The sequence below is a fragment of the Peromyscus maniculatus genome, chromosome 1 (genome assembly GCF_049852395.1).
Source record: "Peromyscus maniculatus bairdii isolate BWxNUB_F1_BW_parent chromosome 1, HU_Pman_BW_mat_3.1, whole genome shotgun sequence".
Classification (NCBI taxonomy): Eukaryota; Metazoa; Chordata; class Mammalia; order Rodentia; family Cricetidae; genus Peromyscus; species Peromyscus maniculatus.
The window spans coordinates 3,424,569-3,452,538 of NC_134852.1; the positions used below are offsets into that span (position 1 = coordinate 3,424,569).

General features: G+C 38.9%; 1 pseudogene; it reads right to left on the reverse strand.

Moving 5' to 3' along the window:
- Positions 1-1,813: 1,813 nt before the first annotated feature.
- LOC143273012 (vomeronasal type-2 receptor 116-like) lies at positions 1,814-27,942 on the reverse strand (annotated as a pseudogene).
- Between the last annotated feature and the right edge of the window lie 28 nt (positions 27,943-27,970).

Consider the following 27,970-nt stretch of genomic DNA (forward strand, 5'->3'; position numbering starts at 1 on the left):
TAGAGTTTCTATTGCCACAATAAAACACCATGACCAAAAACCAAGCCGGAGATGGAAGGGCTTATTTTTTGCATATATTTTTCACATTTGAGTCCATCATTGCAGGAAGCCAGGACCAAAATCAAACAGAAACTGAAGCAGAGGCCATGGAGTGGTGCAGCTTACTGCCTTGCTCAGCCTGCTTTCTTATAGAACTCAGGCCCACCAGGCTAGGAATGTCACCATCCACTTTGAGCTGGGCCCTCCCAGTCAATCACTGATTAAGAAAATGCCCTATAGCTATATCTCATGCAGACATTTTCTTTTGGGGGCATGGGAAGCATCAATACAGGGTTTCTTTATGTAGCCTTGGCTATCCTGTAACTAACTCTGAAGACCAGGCTGGTCTCAAAATCACAGACATCTGCCAGCCTATGCCTCCTAAGTGCTGTCATTAAAGGTGTGCACCACCACCACCAGCTTTAAAACATTCTCTTAATTGGGTTCCCTCCTCTCAGAAGACTTTAGTTTGTGTCAGATTTGCCAAAATCCTCCAGTGCAGGGTACTTGAGCTGAAAGAATAAGTGGACAAATGTCTCATTCCAATCCCAGAAGCAATATCCAATTGATAGCCAGCTACTAATGAAAGTTTAGTTTCCACCAAGGGAGTCTCACTGGGGAAACGAACTACTTTGAAGGGTAGGCTGCATATTCAACAGTAGATGACAACAGAAAATTAATGCAGTGGCATCTATGGATGTTTTTTGTCTCACAGTATCATGTCAGGGTGTTTTCTTTTTTGGTTGTTTGTTTCTTTGTTGTTTTTCTTGGTTATTGTGGTTGTTGTTGTTTTATTTTGTCTTCTTATTTTTTCTTCTTTCATTTTTACCCTATTAGTTTCTCTGAGTATGTATAATGGCTAACACTTTAAAGTTTTTATGAGACTGAGAATGTGCAACCAAGTGGGTCTCTGATTCATCTAACTTGTTTGGGCTTCTTTCCTTCTTTTTTTTGTTTGTTTTGCTTAATCTAATGTGTTATTTTTTGTTTTATCTTAGTATATTTTATTTTATAATTATCCCATACAAATCTGTTTATTTTCTACTGATAGACAGAAAGGGTTAGGATTATGGTAAGTGTGTGTGTGTGTGTGTGCATGCGCGCGCGCACGCGTGTTAAGTGTGCATGTGTGCATGTGTGTATAAGAGTCCTTGAAAGTCCAAAGAGGACATTGATCCCTTGGAGCTACTGTTACAGGGGGTGTGAACTACATTATATGAAGTCTGTGTATTGAACTCTGGCACTTTACAAGAGCAGTACATGATTTTGTCTGCTGACACATCTCTCCAGCTTCTGTAATATTCCCCAATATCTGTTTATTGAAATATCCATGTCACTCCTAATTTCTACTTCTCTAACTCCCAGGATGCATCAGGATTCTCTAGTCTTCCCCCCTACAAGGGGTAGCATTGTGTTGCCTTCATCTGCAAACATGAGGTCACAAACTTCCTTCAACTTCTCCAATATTCAGTTGCTGTCAAATTCTTACATTCACTAAGATATCAAAAAGAAAACTCTGAGTTAATTTCAAATCTAATTACATATTAGAGATAAATACAGCACATCCACTCTGCACTAACATCCAAAAGCCAAGTCCTGTAAAAATAGGTGGCTGAGTGGAAGGTTATGGGAGACAATATAGATAAAAGTGGTGTACATGACACTGATAAACAACACCATTAGAAGAAACAGTGAAAGTCATTAGCTAATGAATAACCTTGCATTGTATCCTAATAGTTGGTTCTGTACCAACATTACATTTGTCAGTTAAACTTTATGAAATGTCAGTTCTGGAAAATGTTTTCTCCCTTAAATTTTGAAGAGAATTTCTCTCTGGTCTTAACAAAATGATGTAGCACTTGGGGACAAAGATGCATCCCAGCAAGCCAGCACTGGAGGCTAAGATGGAGAAGACCTCCACAGCCATCATGACCTTGCCCTTGGTGCTGTGGTAGACAGGGAGAAAAGTGACCCAGACAGTGCAGAACAACAGCATGCTGAAGGTCAAGAATTTGGCTTCATTGAATGTGTCAGGGAGATTCCTGGCCAAGAAAGCCACAGTGAAGCTCCCCAGGGCCAGGAGCCCAGGTATCCTAAGTCAGAATAGAAAGCAGTTACTGAGCCCTTGTTGAACACAATGATGATGTGGCCATGCTCAGAGTGTGCATCAATGTCAACAGAGGGAGGAGAAACTCCCAGCCAGATTGCACAGAGAATAATTTGGATGATGGTGCAGATGGGAATAATGTAGTTAGGTACCCCTGATACCAGGAACCACTTCATCCTTCTTCCAGGAGTAGTGACTTTGAAAGCCAAAACCACAGTAATTGTCTTGGCTAACACAGTGGAAACAGCCACAGTGAATAAAACTCCATATGTTATTTACTGCAGGATGCAGGTGACTGAGTTAGGATGGCCAATGAAGAGCAAGCAGCAGAGGAAACAGAAGATGAGGGAGATGAGCAGGATGTAGCTGAGAGTGAGGTTATTGGCCTTCACAATGGGAGTGTCTTGGTGCTTCACAAAGATCCCAAGAACAAGAATGGTGAATGCAGACAAACCCAAGGCCATACAGGACAGAGTCATCCCCAAGGGGTCATCAAAGGCCAGAAAGGTCACATCTTTGTACAGGCAGTGGGTCTGCTTTGCATTGGCATACTGGTCCTCTGGACACTTCATACACTGATCCATATCTGATGCAGAAAGCAAAAGTATTGTTAGTGCAACTTCAGCATTTCTTATGGACAGGCCACTTTAAAACATCCACAAACTTTATTGATAAACATGTAGTTGAGACTTTTCTGAAGAGCAATGCTTCTATTTCATAATGCCTGTCTTTGTCAAGGTCAAACAGAGATCCTATTGATACACTATAACATGAATCTTTCTGTCTGAATTAGAAGTGATGCCCTTATGAGAGATGGAGACTTGGTCTTATCGAGGATGAAACCTCTTATGGCTTTTTTTTATTCTCATATGATCACCACAAAACACATGAGTAGCCCAGCAACAGCAAATAGAATCGTGTGTGTGTGTGTGTGTGTGTGTGTGTGTGTGTGTGTGTGTGAATGTGCGTAAGTGCATTTGTATGTGAAAGCAGTAAATGAAAATGAGTGTTTGAAAATAGTAAATGAAAAAGAGCTCATGATTGTGTGAGTTTTTGTTGCATGTGATGTATGGGAAATAGAATTGGGAGAGAGAGAGAGAGAGAGAGAGAGAGAGAGAGAGAGAGAGAGAGAGAGCTTTTATAATGATGTATGAAATTCTCAAGAAAAATTAATTAAATATGATGCCCTTAGTTGTATCCTCATCAGGGAACGGGGACTAAACACTTTGTAACATCAAATTATCCTACTGATAAGGTAGAAAACTCTATACATATATAACACCCAGAAGTCTTGTGTCTTATACCACCACTTTGTGAGCACAGAGCACTTACTTACTTCCCTAATCCTACTATATGAGACCTCTGTGGGGACTTCCACCTGGCTGTTCTTGGGGAGTGAGGGATAAGAGATTTAGATAGATATATAGAGGAAAGAGAGACAGAGAGACAGAAACACAGGATAGCCTCAGAGGAACCTAGATCCTAATCCACCAACCCATAACTTTATTCCAAAGGCTGTTTATATCAATGCCGGGGTGGGGGGCAAAAAACCAATGCCTTACTAGATACAACTAAATGTAGACCCTACCAAACACCTAGTACCCAGGCCAGAGGGCCAATCATCCTCTTATGCAGCCCTGCTGGTAAAGCAAGCTCAGATATCATCTGAAAACCTCTGTGGACTCCAACAGACCTGGGTTCTACTAATGTACTCAATGGTGAAGGAGTTATTGCTAAAACAGCATGAACAAGACAACATGAGAACTCCCAAGTGAGAGTGGTAATACAGAATATTTGAATTGAACAATAATATCCCATTCATAAGCTGTATTTTCCACCACAGCAAGTAAGTGATATGTGAATGTAATAGTGCTAAACTGTGGATAATAATGGAGCACAAAGATGTGCTTCCAAGTTTTTATGTCATTCCATGAATAAAACCAACCTATCATTTATTGCCTGCTATGATTACATTTTTTTGTTTGTTGTTTTTAAGGAACTGGGAAGATGGCTAAACTGTTAAGAACATGGTCTGCTCTTACAGGAGGCCTAAGTCCAGTACCCAGAACATGTGTAGTGCCATATTACTATTAGTAACTCTGGTATAAAGGGCATCAGATGCCTCTGGTGGCCTTCACATGGACCTGGCCCTGTGTGTACTTACTACCCTCTACACATGCCTTTTTCAAATATTCATAAACATATGTTTTTTGTTTATTTGGGGTATTTATTAATATAAATGCCCTTTATAGTTATTAACTTAAATCAATTTTATTACAATCTGTTATTTTTTGCACATGTGTGTGAGTGGTGTGTGTGTGTGTGTGTGTGTGTGTGTGTGTGTGTGTGTGTGTGTGTGTAAAGTACAAGTTGTCAAGAAGGCATCTTGTAGGAGTTGGCTCCATCTCATTTCAATGGGCATCTTGCAATGAGTTCAGGTCATCTGACTTGTGGCAAGAGATTTACCTGATAACTCTTCTAATTGAACCTAAATATCATTTTTTTAAGATTTAGTTATTTATTATGTATGGTGCTCAGCCTGCATGTATGCCTGCACACAAGAGGCGGGCAGGGAATCTCATTACAGATAATTATAGAAAGTTATAGGTGGTTTCTGGAAATTGAACACAGGACCTCTGGAAGAGCATCCCATGCCCTTAACTGCTGAAACATATCTCCAATGCCCCAAATGTCTTTTTTAAATGTTCTTTGCATTATAGACAATGACTAACAATAAAAGTCAAAAACAATTATGGACTCTCCTTTGAATTTGGCCATCTCCAAATCAATAACCAGTTGACTTATATGGATTGTGTATGACAAACTATCATTGGAATCATTGTGGCTGTTTCTTTTCACTACAAAACTATTTTATCTATATTATTGTGACATTCATTGCTACTGTGTACAAAAATCTTAAGTGGGACATCTGTCTTTCTCTACATCAAGTGTCCACACTTTTCCCCATTTTTTATATGAAATCAAGTGCTGTCTCGTGTTTAGCTGTTTCTAGTAATTTTACCCACAGTTACTACTCTTTAGTCACCACAACCTACAATGACATCAGTCTCAAAACTCTCTAAAATCTCCCTCACATGGAAGTAACAGACTTGCATCATCTCAAAGTGTCCTGAGCAGGCTCCCATTGCAGCCTTATGGTACCACCCTGAATTCACATCTTCATGCTGTCTTCCCCACACACATGTCAGCTAAATGACAACACAAAATACTTGCCATTCATCAAATGCTGTATAAATAGCATGCCCACCACCACACAATACTTATTTATCATCATAACACATGGTGACTCAATATCTCTTTTTGTCAGCAATGTTTATGGGCAGTGGCAAGAACAGGTTGTGTAGGATTCATGACTTCAGTGGCAGGAGATGACTCAACAGTTAAGAGTGCTTACACCTCTGCAAAGAACAAGGGTTTGGACTCAGCATCCATGTGCAAGCTTATACCTGTCTATATCTCAAATTCAAGGGGCTTGTATGCACTATTTTGGCCTCCACAATCTCCTGCACGTGAACTCACACAGGAACACATACATACATTCAAGGAGGATAAATGAATATCCAACTATTTACAAAGACTCATGACTACAATCTAGTCTACCTGTACCTTTACAGGGATATAATCATTGGGACAGATAAAGTGTAGAATTCCCTCACAAGGCTGTTTGATTTTTCAAAACACTTTCTTTTACAAAATACTGCCAGCAGTGATTTTATAATGAGTCAAGTGTATATGTGAAGGCACAGGTTGTTATTTATAAGGACATTATTATTGATCACATAATTGTAAAAACAAAATTAGGAAAGGAATAGATTTTATTTGTGCTGTAAAAGGGCCACAGAACTTAGTAGGTCCCCAGACCCTCCCTAGCTCAACTGACTCCATGATAGAAGTACCACTCAGACTATAAACCTCCCCACCTAGCAGCACAACCTGCCAAACTGAAGAAAGAACTAATCCATCATAGACCTTCTATTTCTGAAAAAATCTCAAAATGTACTAACTTTGCTTTTAAGCTTCTGTAAATCTCCTTTTGGCTCACTGTTCTTGGTAACTGAAGTATGTCAATGCAGAACATAGTTCTTTTACTTCAAATCTCACCCTGAGAAAGACTCAGTGCTACACTGGGGTCCTGTACACCAACTGTAGTTGACATCCAGCTTATGATGACTTTATTTGGCTTAAACCTATGTCTGAACAGTCTTCTCTGGTGAAGACCACACAGCAGTGCAGCCCCTTCCAGGACCCTTTGAAAGTGCAGTGTGGATAGCAGAAGTCAGTCAGTCTGAAGGATTTCTCCTGGCAGTAAACACTTATTTGTCTCATTGGAAATCTCATTTGCTTGGCAGGGAATGCAATCAAAACAGCAGGCTGCCATTCCTTGTTGATGGAATTTTCTGAATCCAGGGTGACAATCAACACTGCACTCAGCAGAGGGCATCTGAGGAAAATCAGGCAGATGCTGGGCCAGGAGTCTGGCTACTCCTTCAATAGTTATAGCATCTCATCATGCTGAGTAGTTAACAAGTTTTCTTTCTATACATGAACTGAGTGAACACATTTCTTTCAGGACTTTGTACAAGGCTACACATGAATATATGAGAACAAATTGATGAAATATTGAGGTGCTTCTGAACTCAAAGTTCAGAAATATCTAGAAGTATATGTAGTGTCACCACTGGAATGCCTGAACTGAACCCCCTAACCACCCATTGTGTAGCTTAGTTTTGTCAACTTGAAACAAAGCAGAAATACAAGATAAAAGAGAAACTTAATTGAGAAGTTGTCTCTGTCTAATTGGCCTCTGGTTCTATTCATGTCCTATATTTTTGGTTACTCATTAATTCTGGGAAGCAACACCACATTTGGTTCCGTTTCTGAATTCAGTGTAAATGCTTTGATTTTCTCTCCATATAGTACAATGTTGTCTATGTTTTGTCTTATAGAAACTTACTTTGTCAAGGGTTTTTTATGTTTCTTTGTTTGCTTTCTCTGAAGGGCCGCTGGACATTGCTCAAGACCTATTCTCTATCTTTTTCAATGAGCTTACAATTTCTATCCTAGCATATGTTTATGTGACATATTATACTTGATTGATTTGCATATATTGAACCAGCCTTCCATCCCTGTAATAAAGTCATCTGGTGTAGAGGGACTGATCTTTCTGATGTGCTCTTGAGCCCTATTTGTGAGTATTTACTTGAGAATTTCTCCATCCATGTTCATTGATTAGAGTAAAATTTTCTTCTTAATGATTCACTATATCTGGAATGATCTTTTTTTTCCTTTACTGTGGAGAATCTGTTCTTTTTTTATGGGTGCAGTATTTCCCTTCTGAGCAACACAGTATTTTTTTTAATTTCCTTGTCTGTGCCCCTTGATTAGAGAGTGGGATTCTTCAAATTCAGTTATTAATGAAAGCCATTTGGTGATTATTGTAAATTTGTGTGTTTGTAATTTTTGATGTATTTCAAAGCTTTGATTTTCTTTCTAGTGATCTAGTATAATCTATACATTCCTGTGATATCTACTGTTTAATGTAATATTCAGTGTGAAGGAGTATGAAGTGTTAAAACTCTCTTCAAGTGGTTTTCTTAGTGATGTTCCAGTAGCTATATATTCCTGCAATTTGTGGTCACCATTACAAGTTTTTCCATCTTCCTGAAATTATGAAGGATAGCTTTGCTGGGTATAGTAATTAGAGTTGGAAATTTTGTCTCTGTTTGAAACACATAATTGATACTCCATCCTTTTAAAGTGTCTATGAATAAAGCTACTGAGATTATGATGGGGACATTCAATAAAATTGACCTTCTCTCTTGTAACCTAAAATTCCTCTTTGTTCTGCATAACTGAGATTTTAAGTAATCTTCAAAATGGTCAGGTCCTTTTCTGAACCTCTGTTATGCACTCTGAATGCCTTCTGTATCTGGATGGCCATATTCCCCAGAATTTGGTAAAATTTTTGATGTCCTTTTATTAGAAATACCTTTCACATGTTGTCCTCCTCTTGTGTCTGTGCTTTCTTAATTTGGTCTTTTACTGACGTCCACTAAGTCTCATGTGTTTTCTTCATCCTTCCTTATAGTTTTATCTTTGTCATAGTTTGAATTAAAATTCATCTGCCTTGTTTCAAGTCTTGATAGTCTGTCTTCTACTTGAGACATTCTGAGAGAAAGACGTTTTATACAGTTTGCTGTGTGAATTGTTGTGTCTTTCATTTTCAGAATGTTAGTATGAATTTATGAAATTTTTGTCACATCTTCACTCAATTCCTTATTATTTGCAAGTGTTTGTGATCTTTTTGGTTTGGTCTTAGAAGCAATTTCTATGCTCTTTGATTTTCTGGAACATTCTGATAATTATTCTTGGAAGTCTTTGTTTAGTATGTCATTGAGTTTACTCTCATGTAAGCCTATGAATGTGTCACTTGGAGTCTTTCTGCCTCACTGTTTTCAAGTACGGCACATATTCGGTTGTTTTTGGTCCTCCCTATCCTTTTGGTTGATGTTTTTAATGTTCAAATTAGGCCTTGTGATTTTATTGCTCTCCTCTGATCTAGTAGTACAGGCTAGTAGCAAAACTTCATCCCATTTGCTCTGTACTCTGAGCATAATTTTCTCATGACTGTGAAAATAGAATATTAACACTTTATTTAATTCTATTTGAGCAACTTGAAGATTAAGATTGCAGATTTTCTGGAAGTAAACCCCTTTCAAATTCAGCAAACAATGTTGTAGTAGGCAACGTAATTCAGATACTATAAAATCAGACATATTAAAATCAATACCTATAATCTGTCTGGGAACACATACTGGAATATTTTATTTGCAAATTTTCTCAAAACCAATTATGATGACTGTAGTTGCCTGTCCAATCAGATAAGGAAACAATACAAATCTTTTTTGTTTGTTTGTTCATTTGTTTGTTTGTTTGAATGAATTATGCCTAAATTAAGGTACAAATAAATGCTCTTCTAATGAAGGATTCCTTTAGAAAATATGATTCAGGGCTGGAGAGATTGCTTAGCAATCTATCACACTTGCTGTTCAATCCCCCACTCTTACACTTAGGCTCAAATCTGTCTTCAGTTCCTTAATCCCTCTCCAGGTATACTTAGATACCTCATACTCAAATGGAGCATATATATATATATATATATATATATATATATATATATATATATATATATATATATATATAAAAGTGTGTGTGTGTGTGTGTGTGTGTGTGTGTGTGTGTGTGTGTATGTGTATAACAAGTCTAAAAAACAAGTTATAATTAATAAAATATCTAAAGTGGCCCAAGAAAATGTGAATGTATTGTTAGACAAGTAGGCAATATAGTCAATGTGCTTGAATAAAATTATAGAATATAAATTAATGATTTGCATATCTGTTACTAGTTCCAAATTTTCCTTACACTTAACTTCAGTCTTTTCTGCATTCAGATTAGAGATTCAAGAAGAGAAGAAAATCAATGGGCATCAATCAGAATGGCACCAAGAGAATATTAATAACTTTACTGGGAATAATATGAAATGTTGGTCATATCTAGTTTTATATTTGTTTATAACATATATAGTTTCTGATATAATAAAATATATCATATGATTTTCTTAGATTTTCAAAAACTTCCTGAAAAATCATATTTTTAAAATCTGAAATGAAGAAACATCATATACAAGTTTAAAATTGAGACTTTACATGACTATCCTTCTAATTTCACTAAGTCACAGGGAAACTCAAATGGCCTCACTTGACAGTGGTGACATCAGTACATATTGATCAGACCCACCTGTCTAGTTCCTGTGGCCCACTCTATCATATCTTCATATAAATGGAGGTGTTGACCATGTAGAAAATATGGCTTAAACTCTCCTATTTTCACCTTAAATCCAACACCATGGGGGAAATTAGAAATATGGTAAATGCCATACTCAGCCTGCAGTTTTTCTTTCTGATTCATATGTATTACATCTCCAGCAGGATTAACAAAGTGCATATTCTTCAGAAATAGGTGAAGCTGAAAGACAGACAACACTCTTCAGTCTATATTACCTTATTTTAGGTCTGAAAATAAGTTCTGATTTCATCCTAAGGCAAATTTATTGAAGGTGCCCAAGGGAGAAACTCAATGAAAGCATGTGAATAAGTAAAGTCATTGTGATCCTAGAATTTTAGTTCTCTCAGCGGAAACCCTCAAATACAGACACAGAAATACACACAAACACCAAATATAAATATGCACCATACACACACACACACACACACACACACACACACACACACACACACACACTTCCACACATACACCCATGTAGAAGCACACACATAATAGAGCTAAACTCATTAACACACATGCACACTAAAGCACACATACATAAAAATCTAAGCAACCAAATACAGACACAGATACAGAAACACACAGGCACATAAAGACAAAAAACCACACAGAGAAACACACTAATAAATATCTTCACAAGAGACATATGCACACACAACAAATATATATGCTCATATACACAATCACTCACAAACACAGGAGAGAGACATTAATATTTGAAAAGAAGCACATCTACACACATGCATACAAAGGCACAAAAATGCATTTAGACACAAACACATACACAGAAACAAAGACAAAGACATACAGACAATCAGACACAAATATACTCACACCCAGAGGCACAAAAGTAGGTACTGAATTGAATCTCAGTATTATTTCCTGAGATATTTTTCCCAGATAATCAAGAAGGATAAGGTCCCCAGAGAATACAGTGGGGTCAGAATCGGGTGAGTACACTTATAGAAACCATCCCTTATACTGAACACCACATACATGACAAAATATTGGTTTCAGAATGTGAGAGACTCTTAAAGAATATAACATTGATGACACAAAGTTCCATCCATTGGAAGATACAATACCTGTGAGCAGTCAGAATCCAGTTCTCTCAGAGTGTTGATTGGCTGGTTTTCTACTTGTTGAAGAAGCATTTCATGGAGAGCATGGGCCATAGCATACACAGCATTGTATACATCATAACCACCATCACTAAAGGCCATATCAAAACTCTGTAGCACTAACCATTCCAGTGAGACGTTCGATGAGCAGTTCTCCAGTGTCTTACAGTTAGATGTTGAGGCTTCACAGCTAAAGTACATCCACCCCAGTCCTGCCAGGAACATGTCTGTGTATTTGGACGGGTTCAGTGTCTGAACAAAATTTTTGAAACCAGAAATCTCAGCATGGTGGTGTTCAAAAGCAAGAGTCCCATGGAATGAGTCAAGGGTGAAGTCTATCTTACTTGTAGTGACATTCTGCTGTGAGGTGGTGACCCATATTCTCTGTATACCCTGTGATACCTACATTCTAAAGCACACAGCTAGAGTACTCTTTGTGTCACCATAAATGATAACAATATGTGTGGATGATGTCTCAATTTGGTTGTTATACACTTCAGCTCTTGACATGTATAACTCCATGTTAACTGGGATCATGATCACAAAGGCTAAGCAGACTCTTTGGACTTCACTTTCTCCCCTCAGATCTGAGAGAAATTGGAGACCCTGATCATCATCTGAGATGGCCAACCCAACCCAGTTCCAGCTGAAGTGAAGCATTAAAGAGACCATGGCCAGGGCCAGAGCTGTGTCCTTGGGGGCCATCTGATACAGATTGGGAAATTGTTCACGATCACTCAGGATAGGATGGAAAGGTCCATAGGTGAGCTGAAGGACATAAAACACAGGGAGCAGCATGAGGTAGAGGACTGTCAGAAATCTCAATGAGAGCCCTGAGGTGTGTGAAGCACCAGTTTCAAATGACAGGAAGACAATTTTCCCCTATTACTACAGTTATACTACACTGTTAGAAACACTGTTAGAAATCACTTTTCTACAATTTGTTCAAGGAAAATCACCTTGACTGTTAATTCTTCTTCTCATCTACATATCAAATGATGATTTGGGAATGTCCCATTGAGTGGTTGATTAATTACACTTGAACTTGATTTACATTATTGTGAAGCCAATCTCCCCCTTACACTCTCCTCAGCATCAGGCTTAGCCAAAAAATGAGAAAGATTCCACACTTTCCCACCCAAACAACCTCACCTGTGGAAATTTGTAGAACTCCAAAAATTGTGCCAGGCTCAAGGATGGTATTAACATTGGTCCTGTAAACATTACACGACATTTGGTCTTAAGTTTACAGCGGTAGTTAAGAAGAAGTCTGTGCCTTTTTGCAGTAATGTATATGAAATTTTGAAATGCTTGCTTATCATGATAATTGTCAGTGAAGAAGTAAAACATGAGAGACATATTTGGTAGAAGATATAGATTCCTGTTGATTTCTTCCACAGCAAAAGCCAAAGGCAGAGTGAACTGGTAGTTTTCAGTTGGTATTCTGAAAACAAAGGCACGGGATTTAGTATGGATAAGGCTCTATAGATGAATACTTTGTAGTTAATACAAGGATTATCATGCATTCGATGGCATCTTCAGATATAGCTTGACAAATTCCTCTGTGTTGTAAGGTTGGAAAAACAGGAGATGCTTGAGAGCTTGAAAAAAACCTAAAATGTTGATGAGAGTAGATGTCACAAAAATAACTAATGTGTTCTTGTCCACTTTGACAGAGAATTTCATCATTTCAATTTGAGTACTGGATGCATATTTGATAAATATGTGTGTGTATCTGTAGGGGACTTGAGAATGCACTTTTCTTGGGGGCCAGAGGAGGAAGCTGGATCCATCAGAGCTGGAATTTTAAGTGGTTTTGAGGTGCCTACCAACATTAGTGGTTGAAACTGAACTCAGATCCTTTGACGGATCAGCAGGTGCTCTTAACTGCTGACTCGTGTCTACAGCCTCAGCTTATTACTACTTTCTATATTCCAGATATTTTTCAGTCTAGTATAGCCAGTAGATATTTTCCCATCTGTGTGGGCTACCTCTTAACATGCTCAAAACATTTTTTAATACAAACAAAATTAGTTTTATGCAATCATACTTGTTAAAATGTGGTCTTATTTCCTGAGTTATTCGATATATTTAAATGTTTTCTCCATGTTTTCTTTATCAGATTCATGCTTTCTGTACTTACACTAAAGTCTTTAATCCATTTGGTCTTGATTTTGGAACAGGACAATTGTTGGGAGATACTTCTTTTCGACCTCCGAATGGGCAATTTTTCCACTAGCATTTCTTGAGCAGGCTGTCTCTACTCCAGTTTATACATAGGGGATTATGTACTATTAAATTTAATTCCTTTTCCTAGAGTGTAGTTTAAAAATGTTTTTCTCTTCTCCCAAATTCTTCTGTGTCCTCCTCAACTGCCTACATACCTAACTTTATATTGATTTTTCTCTAATTTCTTTAAAAACAAAACCAAAAAGAGGAGAAAAAAGGCAAAGAGAACAACACAAGGGGGATTAGAGATTTAGATTAGTTGTAGAACACTTGAGTAGCGAGTGTAAGGCCCTGTGTTTGGTTTTCAGCTCTTAGAAAAAAATAAGAAAACCCATAAAAATAAGCATTAAAAAACAAATAGGCCCTGACTTGTCTTCTGGACCAGAGGTGAGTATCTGGGCCCAGCCCGGACCCCATCCCTGGGCACCAGCCACTCCGGGAAAAACCTGCCCAACTTGGCCCCAGGTTCTGGCCAATGGGCAGGTCCCCTTCTAGCCAAACTTGGAAGGATCCCCTTCTCCACGGCCCCCAACAGGTCCTGGAATCTCCACACTGGAGATCCCAGCCACTTCCTGAGACTTAGAGACTGGCCCACAGCTCCCATCCTGCCCAGGACTTCCCTTCTAGACCAGAGCTCCCATCCTGATCTGGACTTACCTTCTGGACAAGAACTTCCATCCTGACCTGGACTTCCCTTCTGTACAAGAGCACCTATCCTGCCCCGGACTTCCCTTCTGGACAAGAGTGCCCATCCTACCCCGGACTTCCTGTCTGGACAAAAGATCCCATCATGCCCCAGACTTCCCATCTAGGTAAGAGCTTCCATCCTGCCCCCGAGTTCCCATTTGGACAAAAGAACTCCCATCTGGACAAGAGAGAGAGACTTCCTGAATTGGTCAGCTCTGTCTGAACCAAGTGCGCTGATAAGACCAAGAACAAACCACAAGGAAATGGGCAGACATCAAGGTAGAAGAACATACAACAAAATGAAGAGCAATACAGCATCACAAGAACCTAGCCCGCCTCCAGCATCTAGACCTGAACATCAAAAATTGGAAGAAGTACTTCCCTTCTGGACTAGAGGTGAGTATCCGCGCCCAACCTGGACCCCATCCCTGGGCACCAGCCACTCTGGGAAGACCTGCCCAACTTGGCCCCAGGTTCTGGCCACCGGGCAGGTCCCCTTCTAGCCCCACCAGCAGGGATGCCCTTTTCCAAGCCCCCCGGCAGCCCCTGCAATCTCTGTGGCCTGCCCCGACGCCCATCTGCCCGAGACCCCAGCCACTTCCTGAGACTTAGAGACCGGCCCCCAGCTCCCAGCCTGTCCCCGACTGCCATTCTGGACCAGAGGTGAGTATCCCCGCCGAACCCGAACCCCATCCCTGAGCCCCAGCCACTCTGGGAAGACCTACCCAACTTGGCCCCAGGTTCTGGCCACCGGGCAGGTCCCCTTCAAGCCCCACCGGGAGGGATCCCCTTCTCCAAGCCCCCCAGCAGTCCCTGTGATCTCCATGCCTGACCCTAACGCCCATCTGCCCAAGACCCCAGCCACCTCCTGAGACTTAGAAACCGGCCCCCAGCTCCCATCCTGCTCCCGACTTCCCTTCTGGACCAGAGACTTCTGCTCCAGAAAAGAGCTTCCATCCTGCCCGGGAGTTCCCATTTGGACAAGAGAACTCCATTTTGGACAAGAGAGAGAGACTTCCTGAATCTGTCAGCTCTTTCTAAAACAAGTACACTGACAAGACCAAGAAGGAACCACAAAGAGATGGGCAGTCGTCAAGGCAGAAGTACATACAACAAAATGAAGAGCAATACAGCATCACCAGAACCGAGCCCGCCTCCAACATCTAGACCTGAACATCAAAAATTGGAAGAAGCAGAAGAAAGTAGCCTTATGAGTAACATCATGAAGAAGGTAGAGGCTTGTGTAGAGGAAAAGACAAGAAAATTGGAAGAATGCTGTAAACAACAAGAGGAAAGGGCAAACAAATTAGAAGAAAACAATAAAGCCCTGCAAGAAAATACTAAAGTCCTGCATGAAAACAACAAAGTACTGGAAGAAAACAATAAAGTACTGAAAGAAAATCATGAAAAAGAAATGAAACAAACAAAGGAAACAGTCCAAGACCTGAAAAGGGAAATTGAAAAAATAAAGAAAACACAAACAAAGGGAATTCTGGAAATAGAAAACCTGAGTAAAAGATCGGGAACTTCAGATGCAAGTATAACCAACAGAATGCAAGATATGGAAGAGAGGATTTCTGGCATTGAAGATACAGTAGAAGAAATAGTTTTATCAGTCGAAGGAAACACTAAAGCCAAGAAAGTCATGAACCAAAATGTCCAAGAAATTTGAGACACCATGAAAAGACCAAACCTACGAATAATAGGGATAGAAGAAGGTGAATAACACCAACTCAAAGGCACAGAGAATATATTCAACAATTATAGAAGAAAACTTTTCCAACTAAAAGAAGGAAATGCCTATGAAGATACAAGAAGCCTATAGAACACCAAACAGACTAGACCCCCCAAAAAAGTCCCCTCAACACATAATAATTAAACAACTAAACGTACAGAATAAAGAAAGAATATTAAGAGCAGCCAAGGAAAAATGCCAAGTGACCTATAAAGGTAAACCCATCAGAAAAACACCCGATTTCTCAATGGAGACTTTGAAAGCCAGAAGGACCTGGACAGACATAATGCAGACACTAAGAGACCATGGATGTCAGCCCAGACTAATATACCCAGCAAAACTTTCAATCATCATAGACGGAAGGAACAAGACATTCCAAGACAAAGCCAGATTTAAACAATACCTATCCAAAAACCCAGCCCTACAAAAAGCACTAGAAGGAAAATTCCAACCGAGGGAAGTCAGATACACACTCGAAAACACAGGCAATAGATAAAGCCACAACAGTAAACCCCAAAGAAGAGAAGTACACACACACTACCACCAAAAATAACAGGGATGAACAATCACTGGTCATTAATATCCCTTAATATCAACGGACTTAATTCACCTATAAAAAGACATAGACTTACAGAATGGATACGAAAGCAGGACCCATCTTTCTGCTGCATACAAGAAACACATCTCAAATTCAAAGACATACACTACCTAAGAATAAAACGCTGGGAAAAGACTTTCCAATCAAATGGTCTTAAGAAACAAGCAGGGGTAGCCATCCTGATATCCAACAAAATAGACTTCAAACTAAAATCAATCAAAAGAGACCAAGAAGGACATTACATCCTCATCACAGGAAAGATCCACCAAGATGAAGTTTCAATTCTGAACATTTATGCCCCAAACACAAGGGCGCCCACATATGTAAAAAAACATTACTAATGCTTAAAACACATATAAAACCCCACACATTAATAGTGGGAGATCTCAACACCCCACTTTCACCACTGGACAGATCTCCCAAATCAAAACTTAACAGAGAAATAAAGGACTTATCTGTCATGACACAATCGGACCTAATAGACATCTACAGAACATTCCATCCTAACAAGAAAAAATATACCTTCTTCTCAGCACCCCATGGAACTTTCTTTAAAATCGACCACATACTTGGCCACAAAGCAAATCTCAACAGACACAAAACAATTAGAATAACCTCCTGTGTTCTATCAGACCACGATGGTTTAAAGTTAGATTTCAACAACAACAAAAACTACAGAAAACCTACAATCTCATGGAAAATGAATAATGCTCAACTGAATCACCAATGGGTTAAGGAAGAAATAAAGAAAGAAATTAAAGACTTCCTAGAGATCAATGAAAATGAAGACACCACATACCCAAACTTATAGGACACTATGAAAGCAGTGTTAAGAAGGAAATTCATAGTACTAAATGCCCACATAAAGAAGTTGGAGAAATCCCACACTAGTGACTTAACAACACACCTGAAAGCTCTAGAACAAGAAGAAGCAAAGTCTCCCAGGAAGAATAGATGCCAGGATATTATCAAAGTGAGAGGGGAATTTAATAAATTAGAAACTAAGAGAATAATACAAAAAATTAATGAAACAAAGAGTTGGTTCTTTGAGAAAATCAACAAGATAGACAAGCCCTTATCCAAACTAACCAAAAGACAGAGAGAGAGAATCCAAAATCAACAAAATCAGAAATGAAAAGGGGGACATAACAACAGACATTGAGGAAATCCAGAAAATTATCAGGTCAGATTTCAAAAACCTCTACTCCACAAAACTGGAAAACCTAAAAGAAAGGGACATTTTTCTGGATAGGTACTACATACCTAAGTTAAATCAAGACAAGATAAACTATTTAAATAGACCTAAAACCCCTAAGGAAATAGAAACAGTCATTAAAAGTCTCCCAAACAAAAAAAGCCCAGGACCAGATGGTTTCAGCACAGAATTCTACAAGATCTTCAAAGAACAGTTAATAACAATACTCTCTAAATTGTTCCACATAATAGAAGCAGAAGGAACATTACCAAACTCCTTCTATGAGGCTACAATAACCCTGATTCCTAAACCAAACAAAGATGCAACAAAGAAAGAGAACTACAGACCGATCTCCCTCATGAACATTGATGCAAAAATACTCAATAAAATACTGACAAACAGACTCCAAGAACACATCAGAACAATTATCCACCATGATCAAGTAGGCTTCATCCCAGGGATGCAAGGGTGGTTCAACATACGAAAGTCTATCAATGTAATACACCATATAAACAAACTAAAAAAAAACCACATGATCATCTCACTAGATGCAGAAAAGGCATTTGACAAAATCCAACACCCCTTCATGATAAAAGTCTTGGAGCGATCAGGAATACAGGGAACATACCTAAACATAATAAAGGCAATATATAGCAAGCCAACAGCCAACATCAAATTAAATGGAGAGAAACTCAAAGCAATTCCACTAAAATCAGGAACGAGGCAAGGCTGAACAGTCTCCCCATACTTATTGAATATAGTACTTGAAGTTCTAGCCAGAGCAATAAGACAACATAAGGAGATTAAAGGGATACAAATTGTAAAGGAAGAAGTCAAGCTTTCCCTATTTGCAGATGACATGATAGTATACTTGAGTGACCCCAAAGATTCCACACAGGAATTGATAAAGCTTATAAACACCTTCAGCAACATAGCAGGATACAAGATCAACTCAAAAAAATCAGTAGCCCTCCTATATACAATGGACAAAGAAGCTGAGAAGGCAATTAGAGATACATCACCCATTACAATAGCCACAAATGACATAAAATACCTTGGGGTGACATTAACCAAGCAAGTGAAGGACCCATATAACAAGAACTTTAAGTCCCTGAAAAAAGAAATTGAAGAAGATATCAGAAAATGGAAAGATCTCCTATGCTCATGGATAGGCAGGGTTAACATAGTAAAAATGGCAATCTTACCAAAAGCAATTTACAGATTCAAAGCAATCCCCATCAAAATACCAACACAATTCTTCACAGACCTGGAAAGAATAATACTCAACTTCATATGGAAAAACAAAAAACCCAGGATAGCTAAAAGAAACCTGTACAATAAAACAACTTCTGGAGGCATCACAATCCCTAACTTCAAGCTCTACTATAGAGCTACAGTAATAAAAAACAGCTTGGTATTGGCATAAAAACTGACATGTGGACCAATGGAATCGAATTGAAGACCCTGACATTAACCCACACACCTATGAACATATAATTTTTGACAAAGAAGCCAAAAGTGTACAATGGAAAAAAAGAAAGCATCTTCAACAAATGGTGCTGGCATCACTGGATATCAACGTGTAGAAGGCTGCAAATAGATCCATATCTGTCACCGTGCACAAAACTTAAGTCCAAGTGGATCAAAGACCTCAACATAAATCTGGCTACTCTGAACCTGCTAGAAGAGTAAGTATGAAGTAGTCTTGAACACATTGGTATAGGAGATCGCTTGCTAAATATAACACCAGTAGCGCAGACACTGAGACAAACAATCAATCAATGGGACCTCTTGAAACTGAGAAGCTTTTGTAGAGCAAAGAATACGGTCAACAAGGCAAAGCGACAGCCTACAGAATGGGAAAACATCTTCACCAACCCCACATCTGACAGAGGACTGATATCCAGAATATATAAGGAACTCAAGAAATTAGACATCAAAATGACCAACAGTACAATTGAGAAATGGGCTTTAGAACTAAACAGAGAATTCTCAACAGAGGAAACTCAAATGGCTGAAAGACATTTAAGGAATTGCTCAACATCCCTAATCATCAGGGAAATGCAAATCAAAACAACTCTGAGATACCACCTTACGCCTGTCAGAATGGCTAAGATCAAAAACACTGAAGACACTTTATGCTAGAGAGGATGTGGAACTAGGAGAACTCTCCTCCACTGCTGGTGGGAATGCAAGCTTGTACAACCACTTTGGAAATCAATATGGTGCTTTCTTAGCAAATTGGGAATCAATCTTCTCCAAGACCCAGCTATACCACTCTTGGGCATATACCCAAGTCATGCTCAATCATACCACAAGAGCACTTGCTCAGCTATGTTCATTTCAGCATTGTTTGTAATAGCCAAAACCTGGAAAAAACCTAGATGCCCTTCAACTGAAGAATGGATAAAGAAAATGTGGTACATATACTCAATGGAATACTACTCATCAGAGAAAAACAATGACATCATGAGGTTTGCAGCCAAATGGATGGATCTAGAAAAAAATTCATCCTGAGTGAGGTAACCCAGACTCAAAAAGACAAACATAGTAGGTACTCACTATTAGGAGGATACTAGATGTGGAACAAGGATGAATGGACTGCTACTCACATCACTAGTGAGGCTACCTAGAAAACAGGACCCCAAGAAAGACACAGGGATCGCCCAATGATGGAAAAATGGATGAGATCTACATTAACAGCCTGGATATGAGTGGGGGTAATGAAGGGTGAGGGTCGAGGGAAAGAGAGATTGGGGGAGTGGGAAATCCCAGCTGGATCAAGAACAGAGAGGGAGAACAAGGAATAGGAGACCATGGTAAATGAAGACCACACAAGAATAGGAAGAAGCAAAGTGCTAGAGAGGCCCACAGAAATCTACAAAGATAACCCCAAAATAGACTGCTGGCAATGGTGGAAAGACAGCCCGAACTGACCTACTCTGATGATGGGATGACCAAACACCCTAAGTGTCATGCTAGAAGCACCATCCAATGACTGAGGGATCTGGATGCAGAGATCCAAGTCTAGGCCCCGGGTGGAGCTCCGGGAATCTAATTAGTGAGAAAGAGGAGGGTTTATATGATTGAGAATTGTTGAAACCAAGGTTGGATAAAGCACAGGGACAAATAGCCAAACGAATGGAAACACATGAACTATGAACCAATGGCTGAGGGGCCCACAACTGGATCAGGCCCTCTGAATGGGTGAGACATTTGATTGGCTTGATCTGTTTGGGAGGCATCCAGGCAGTGAGACTGGGTCCTGTGCTCATTGTGTGAGTTGGCTGTTTGAAACCTGGGGCTTCTGCAGGGACGCTTGGCTGAATCTGGGAAGAGGGGACTGGACCTGCCTGGACTGAGTCTATCAGGTCTATCTCAGTCCTCGGGGGAGGCTTTGCCCTGGAGAAGGTGGGAATGGAGGGTGTGCTCGGGGGAAGGGGAGGGGGTAGGAGGAGGGAGAACAAGGGAATCCATGACTGATATGTAGAACTGAATTGCATTGCAAAATAAAATAAAATAAAATAAGAAAGTCTGTCAATGTAATACACCATATAAACAAACTGAAAGGAAAAAACCACATGATCATGACACTAGATGCTGAAAAGGCATTTGACAAAATCCAACACCCCTTCATGATAAAGGTCTTGGAGAGATCAGGAATCCAGGGGCATATATAAATATAATAAAGGCAATTTACAGCAAGCCAACAGACAACATCAAATTAAATGGAGAGAAACTGAAATCAAGAACAAGGCAAGGCTGTTTGATCTTACCATATTTATTCAATATAGTACTTGAAGTTCTAGCCAGAGCAATAAGACAACATAAGGAGATCAAGGGCATACAAATTGGAAAGGAAGAATTCAAGCTTTTGCTATTTGCAGATGACATGGTAGCATACATAAGTGACGCCAAAAATTCAACCAAGGAACTCATACAGCTTATAAACACCTTCAGAAATGCAGCAGGATACAAGATTAACTCCAAAAATCAGTATCCCTCCTATATACAATTGACAAACAGGCTGAGAAGGAAATAAGAGATACATCATCCTTTACAATAGCCACAAATGATATAAAATAACTTGGGGTAACTCTAAGGAAGCATGCAAAATACCTGTATGACAAGAATATTAAGTCCCTGAAAAAAGAAATTGAAGAAGATGTCAGAAAATGGAAAGATCTTCCATGCTCTTGGACAGGCAGAATTAACATAGTAAAAACAACAATCTTACCAAAAGCAATCTACAGGTTCAATGCAATCCCCATCAAACTCCAACACAATTCTTCACAGACCTGGAAAGAACAGTACTCAACTTCATATGGAAAAACAAAAAACCCAGGATAGCCAAAAGCATCCTGTACAATAAAATGACCTCTGGAGGCATCGTGATCCCTGACTTCAAGCTCTATTTTAGAGCTAAGGTAATTAAAAAACCAGCTTGGTACTGGCATAAAACCCAACATGTGGACCAATGGAACCGAACTGAAGAACCTGACATTAATCCACACAACTGTGAACACATAATTTTTAACAAAGAAGCCAAAACTGTACGATGGAAAAAAAGAAAGCATCTTCAACAAATGGTGCTGGCATAACTGGATGTCAACATGTAGAAGACTGCAATATATCCATATCTGTCACCATGCACAAAACTTAAGTCCAAGTAGATCAAAGACCTCAACATTAATCCAGTTACTGTGAACCTGATAGAGGAGAAAGTAAAAAGTAGTCTTGAATTCCTTGGCACAGGAGATCACTTCCTAAATATAACACCAGTAGCACAAACACTGAGAGCAACAATTAATAAATGGGACCTCTTGAAACTGAGAAGCTTTTGTAGAGCAAAGAATACAGTCAACAAGACAAAGCAACAGCCTACAGAATGGGAAAAGATCTTCACCAACCCCACATCTGACAGAGACTAATCTCCAAAATATATAAAGAATTCAAGAAATTAGACATCAAAATGCCCAGCAGTCCAATTAAGAAATGGAGTATGGAGCTAAATAGAGAATTCTCAACAGAGGAAGCTCAAATGGCTGAAAGACATTTAAGGAACTGCTCAACATCCCTAATCATCAGGGAAATGCAAATCAAAATGACTCAGAGATACCACTTTACACCCATCAGAATGGCTAAGATCAAAAACACTGAAGACAGCTTTTGCTGAAGAGGATGTGGAACAAGGGGAACACTCCTCCACTGTTGGTGGGAATGCAAAATTGTATAACCACTTTGGAAAACAATATGGTGCTTTCTTAGAAAATTGGGAATCAATCTTCCCTAAGACCCACCTATAGCACTCTTGGGCATATACCCAAGAAATGCTCAATCATACCACAAGGGCACATGGTCAGCTATGTTCATATCAGCATTGTTTGTAATAGCCAAAACCTGGAAACAACCTAGATGCCCTTCAACTGAAGAATGGATAAATAAATTGTGGCACATATACACAATGGAATACTACTCAGCAGAGAAAAACAATGGCATCATGAGGTTTGCAGGCAAACAGATGGATCTAGAAAAAAATTCATCTGCAGTAAGGTAACCCAGACTCAGAAAGACAAACATGGTATGTACTCAGTCATAGTCGAATACTAGATGTAAATAAAGGATGACCAGACTGCAACTCACAACTCCAGGGAGGCCACCTAGTAAAAAGGACCCTAAGAAAGACACAGGGATCACCCAACAACAGAGAAATGGATGAGATCTACATTAGCAAACTGGACATGAGGGGAAGTAATGAAGGGCAAAGGTCGGGGGAAGGAGAGCTTGGAGGAATGGGAGATCCCAGCTGGATCAAGAACAGAGAGGGAAAAAAAGGAAAGAGGTACCATGATAAAGGAAGACCCCATGGGAATAGGAAGAAACCAGGTGCTAGAAAGGTCCCCAGAAATCCACAATGATACCTCCACAATAGACTACTGGCAATAGTCGAGAGAATGCCTGAACTGACCTACTCTGGTGATGGGATGGCCGAACACTCTAACTGTCATGACAGAATTCTCATCCAGTGACTTATGGAAGCAGATGCAGATTTCCACAGTCAAGTCCCAGGTGGAGCTCCAGGAGTCCAAGGGGTGAGAGAGAGGAGGTATTATATGAGCAAGAGATATTGAGACCAGGATTAGAAAAAGCACAGGGACAAATAGCCAAACTAGTGGAAACAGGTTTACATGACCTGTGAACCAATAGCTGAGGAGCCCCCATGGAACTGGATCAGGACCTCTGGATAAGTGAGACAGTTTATTAGCTTGAACTATTTAGGAGGCCCCCAGGCAGTGGGACCAGGACCTGTCTCAACTGAATCTACCAGGCTGAGCTGAATCCCCAGGAGAATCTTTGCCTTGGAGATAGGAATGGGGGATGAAATGGGGGGAAGGCAGAGGTAGGATGGGAGGAGGAAGAGCAGGGGAATCTGTGGCTGATATGTAAAATTAAATTTTTTTATAAAATAAAAAAAGGAAAATAAAGAAAAAGATTATCTTAATTAATCTGGGTAAATGCTCATATTTATAACAGTTTGCTAATTTTATTACACTATTTTTAAAGAAATATTTATTTCATCTAATGTTTAAAATAAAAAAATGAGAAAAAAATTATCTTAATTAATCTGGGTAAATGTTCTTATTTATATCAGCTTACTATTTTTTGCAAACTTATTTTTAAAGAAATATTTATTTCATCTGTTTAGCTCATGAGATAAAGTTAAAGACAGTATCCTCTTTTGGTATTATTTTTATATCATTTGTATGGAATTCTGTGTTTTCCTTTGAGCATTGTTTAGTAGTATCTCACCCCTTGTTTCCTTAGTCATCTTTTCACATCTTTTTCCTTTCTGTTTCTTTGATATTTTAAAAGAATCAATTTTGACATAGTTGAAACCTTTATATATTCATATTCTATTTATTAGCTTTATTCATATAATTTTCTTTTTCTTAAATTATTTGAGTTTGTCTTAGTATGTTTATCTTATTATGTTATTTCTTTTTATCCTATTCTTTTTCTAATTTAAAGACATACATGTTCTAAAATCATGCTATCCATTTTTCTCATGTTTAATAGTTTTATTGTTTACTTCTGCCTTCTTTTACTATAATATTTTCTTATCATGAGTGCATTTTACCTTTCTTACTAAATTTCTAGCTCTTTGGGATATATATACATATACATATATGATATATATTACATTAGTCTGTAATATATGTCATATATAAATATGAATATATATATATATATACATTGAAAGAAATTTGTCCTGACTGTGGGCCAGGCAGGACTGGAGAAAACTTCAGGTACAAATGGCACCCAACGGCTCGAGTTTCTACCTTATACCAGATAATATTTAATAAGTAATTCTAAACAGAATCAAAACCAGGTTCCTGCTCCATGTCTCATATGGGCGGCTAGACACCACAACATGCGGTCTTGAGCTACTCTATTGTGGTTTCACGACATGAGGGTTTGACCTATTCCCAGCGAGGTACACAGATGGTTGTGTAAGCCATGCAACATAAAAAGCGGTTTCTTGGCTACACGCTGCTTTGAAAGAAGCATAGACCCACTGTTTCTGAGGGTTGATTACTACTCCCAGAACTGTCAGTAAATGTACCACCAACGTGTTGGGAAGCTGAGGTGGGTGGAGCCACCAGCCACAGCAGCTGTTTCAGGCTTAGAATGCTGCAGGTAAAGCAATAGGTTTTTAATAGTTTAAAATGTGTGTAAAAAATGCACTTAGGCTTGAAAGAGAGAGAGACAGGAACATATGCAGCTATATAAACAAATAGATAATTTTTAAAAATAAAGTCTTTAAGAGATAGTAAAGGTAGTATAAAAATAAACCACATAAAGATGGATATTACATAGAGAATCTGGATTGTGTTGTCTTTGGGATTTTTAACTGCAGAAAAATATTTGATCATAAAAGCTGTTTTAAAAAAAAGAGTTAAGCCTATATATATAGTACTTTGACTTCAAATTTTGGGTGTAAGGATATGTTGCTTTGGAAAGGAGGCCATGCTTTTGTTTCCACAGAAAGCAAGAGGCTATAGATTTGTTCCAGATTAAGATACATTAGGTTTGACCAGCTAAGACCCCCTGAATGGTCTCTGATGACACCATGGCCCAGATGATCCAACATCCAGAACAGTTTCAAGGCAACTGGCTCAGACAATACAGCCTCACGGACTACCCCATAAGGCTAAAATTTTCTGTGTGTCCCCATAAGATACAGCACCCCCCTCCAGCAGGAAGTAGTAAGAGAAGCTACCCCCAAATTCCCAAATAAACCAAACTGGCTTTGGAGATGGAATTGGCAAACTCCTTCTCTAAACCTAAGCATATTAATAAAAGAAAAGGTTAAGAGATTCTTGTGCCCTATATCAGAAGAGCCATCTAGTGTGGAACAGAAAAAAACCAATATTTTAATTTAAATCAGGTTGATTATAAATGCAATCTCTTTCTAAAGAAGAAAAGGGGATAGATATAGATATGGTAGGATGAAAGGGTAGATTATTAAATCTACATTTAAAGAGCAACTTGTTTAAAATATTTTACATTGCTATGGATTTTAGTCTATTGATACAAATTTAAACTTCTTATACTGTATATATATTTCTATATTAGTTAAGTTTTCTAGGTATACATAGATATATTTCAAATAGACAGGTAATCTTCACACACTTCAAAGACCTACGGAATATGGCACTTAAAATGTTTTAAAAATTTAGACTTTCTGGAGAGTGAGACATGTCTGCTCCTGGTAGCACCGATTTACTTCAGAGAGGAGGATAGGCATCAAAGACACTCCATATGGAGTTTATCTTTACCTTGGCAAAAATAGCAATTTGGGCAAGAAATTGTTCTTGCCTGGACTGCTTTATCAAATGGACACACAGGACCCATAGGAAGGTGACCACGGAGATTTGCATGGCAAAATTGTCCTTCAGGTTCCTGCTTCACAGAGGAAACTGCCAGACATTCTACAGCACACTGAGAAAAGTGACTGAGAGACTCTAGGCCTTTGGACTGAAAACAGATGACCCAAATTTACAGAAAAACATCAGGTGACTATTCGGGCTGCCAGCTGTCTCTGTCTACTGTCACAAGACTCCCAAAAGTTGCTTGTGCCCTTTTTCTGTTTCTCAGATATTATATCCTTCTGAGGCCTTTGCTGGAGTTGAAGACTAGATAGTTATAATCTCCTCAGTCATGATAAAAGATAAGTTAGATATGAAACCTTAGACTCACAAATATAGGATAGATAGGATATTGATACAAGTTTAATTTTGTATCTTCTTTAATTTTGCCAAATACATATACACTAGATATTGTAATTGTAATTCTTGCTAGATAACTGTTTTGTTATATGTAATTTTACTATGTGAAAGTTAAAAACTTCCTTTTTAAAAAAAAAAAAAAAGAAAAGGAAAGTGCTGTGGATAACACTCTGTATAAATAGAATGCTGATTGGCCAGTAGCCAGGCAGGAAGTATAAGCAGGACAAGCAGATGAGAATTCTGGCAAGTGGAAGGCTGAGGAAGAGACACACTGCCAGCTGCCGCCATGAGAAGATGTTAAGATACGGGTAAGCCACGAGCCACTTGGCAAATTATAGATGAATAGAAATGGGTTCATTTAAGATACAAGAATAGTTAGCAAGAAGCTAATGTCACACACTGATACATGTGACATTAGCAGACTCTGGAAGAGACTTGAATGCACCTTGTGACTACTGAACTCATTGTAGTAGTCTGGAGTTTCTTGGATTAGGACACCACTGGCTACCTCACAATGGCACCTGTAAAAAGGAAGGCTGCCTATGATAGAACAAAGTAATGAATGCTGTTTTCACTTGGCTTTCTGCCTTGTAAATGGAGGCTAATTGGGAAAAAAATTTAAAGACTCACACCTTGATAGTATGAAAACAGTGATTATTAAAAATCAAAATGTATTTTGCATCAGACCTTGAAGATAAGATTGGGAGAAAAGGACAGAAGCTCCCAGCATTGCTCTACCCATTCACACACCTATTATGCATTATATATCTTGACATTTACATGAAAAATGAAAACACACTTACAGCGCATCCAGGAAAAAGTTGGAATACTCTTTCTCCCCCAATATAGGCACTGCAATAAGGTAAAAGACACAACCTGTCACCACCTCTCCAGGCTTGTCTTCATTCTGCTTCATTCTCCAAAAGCACTTGGGGTGAGTGAGGTTGGACATGAGGAGGGGGATGTTCAGGAGCCAGAAGAAGAAATGCAGAGTGAACATCAGGTCCTGTCTCCAAATCTCTAAGCCAGTTGTGTGGTCTGTGGGTGCACACAAGTTTATCAAATGGATAACCATGTATACACATCTGCTTTTAAGTCTGCTG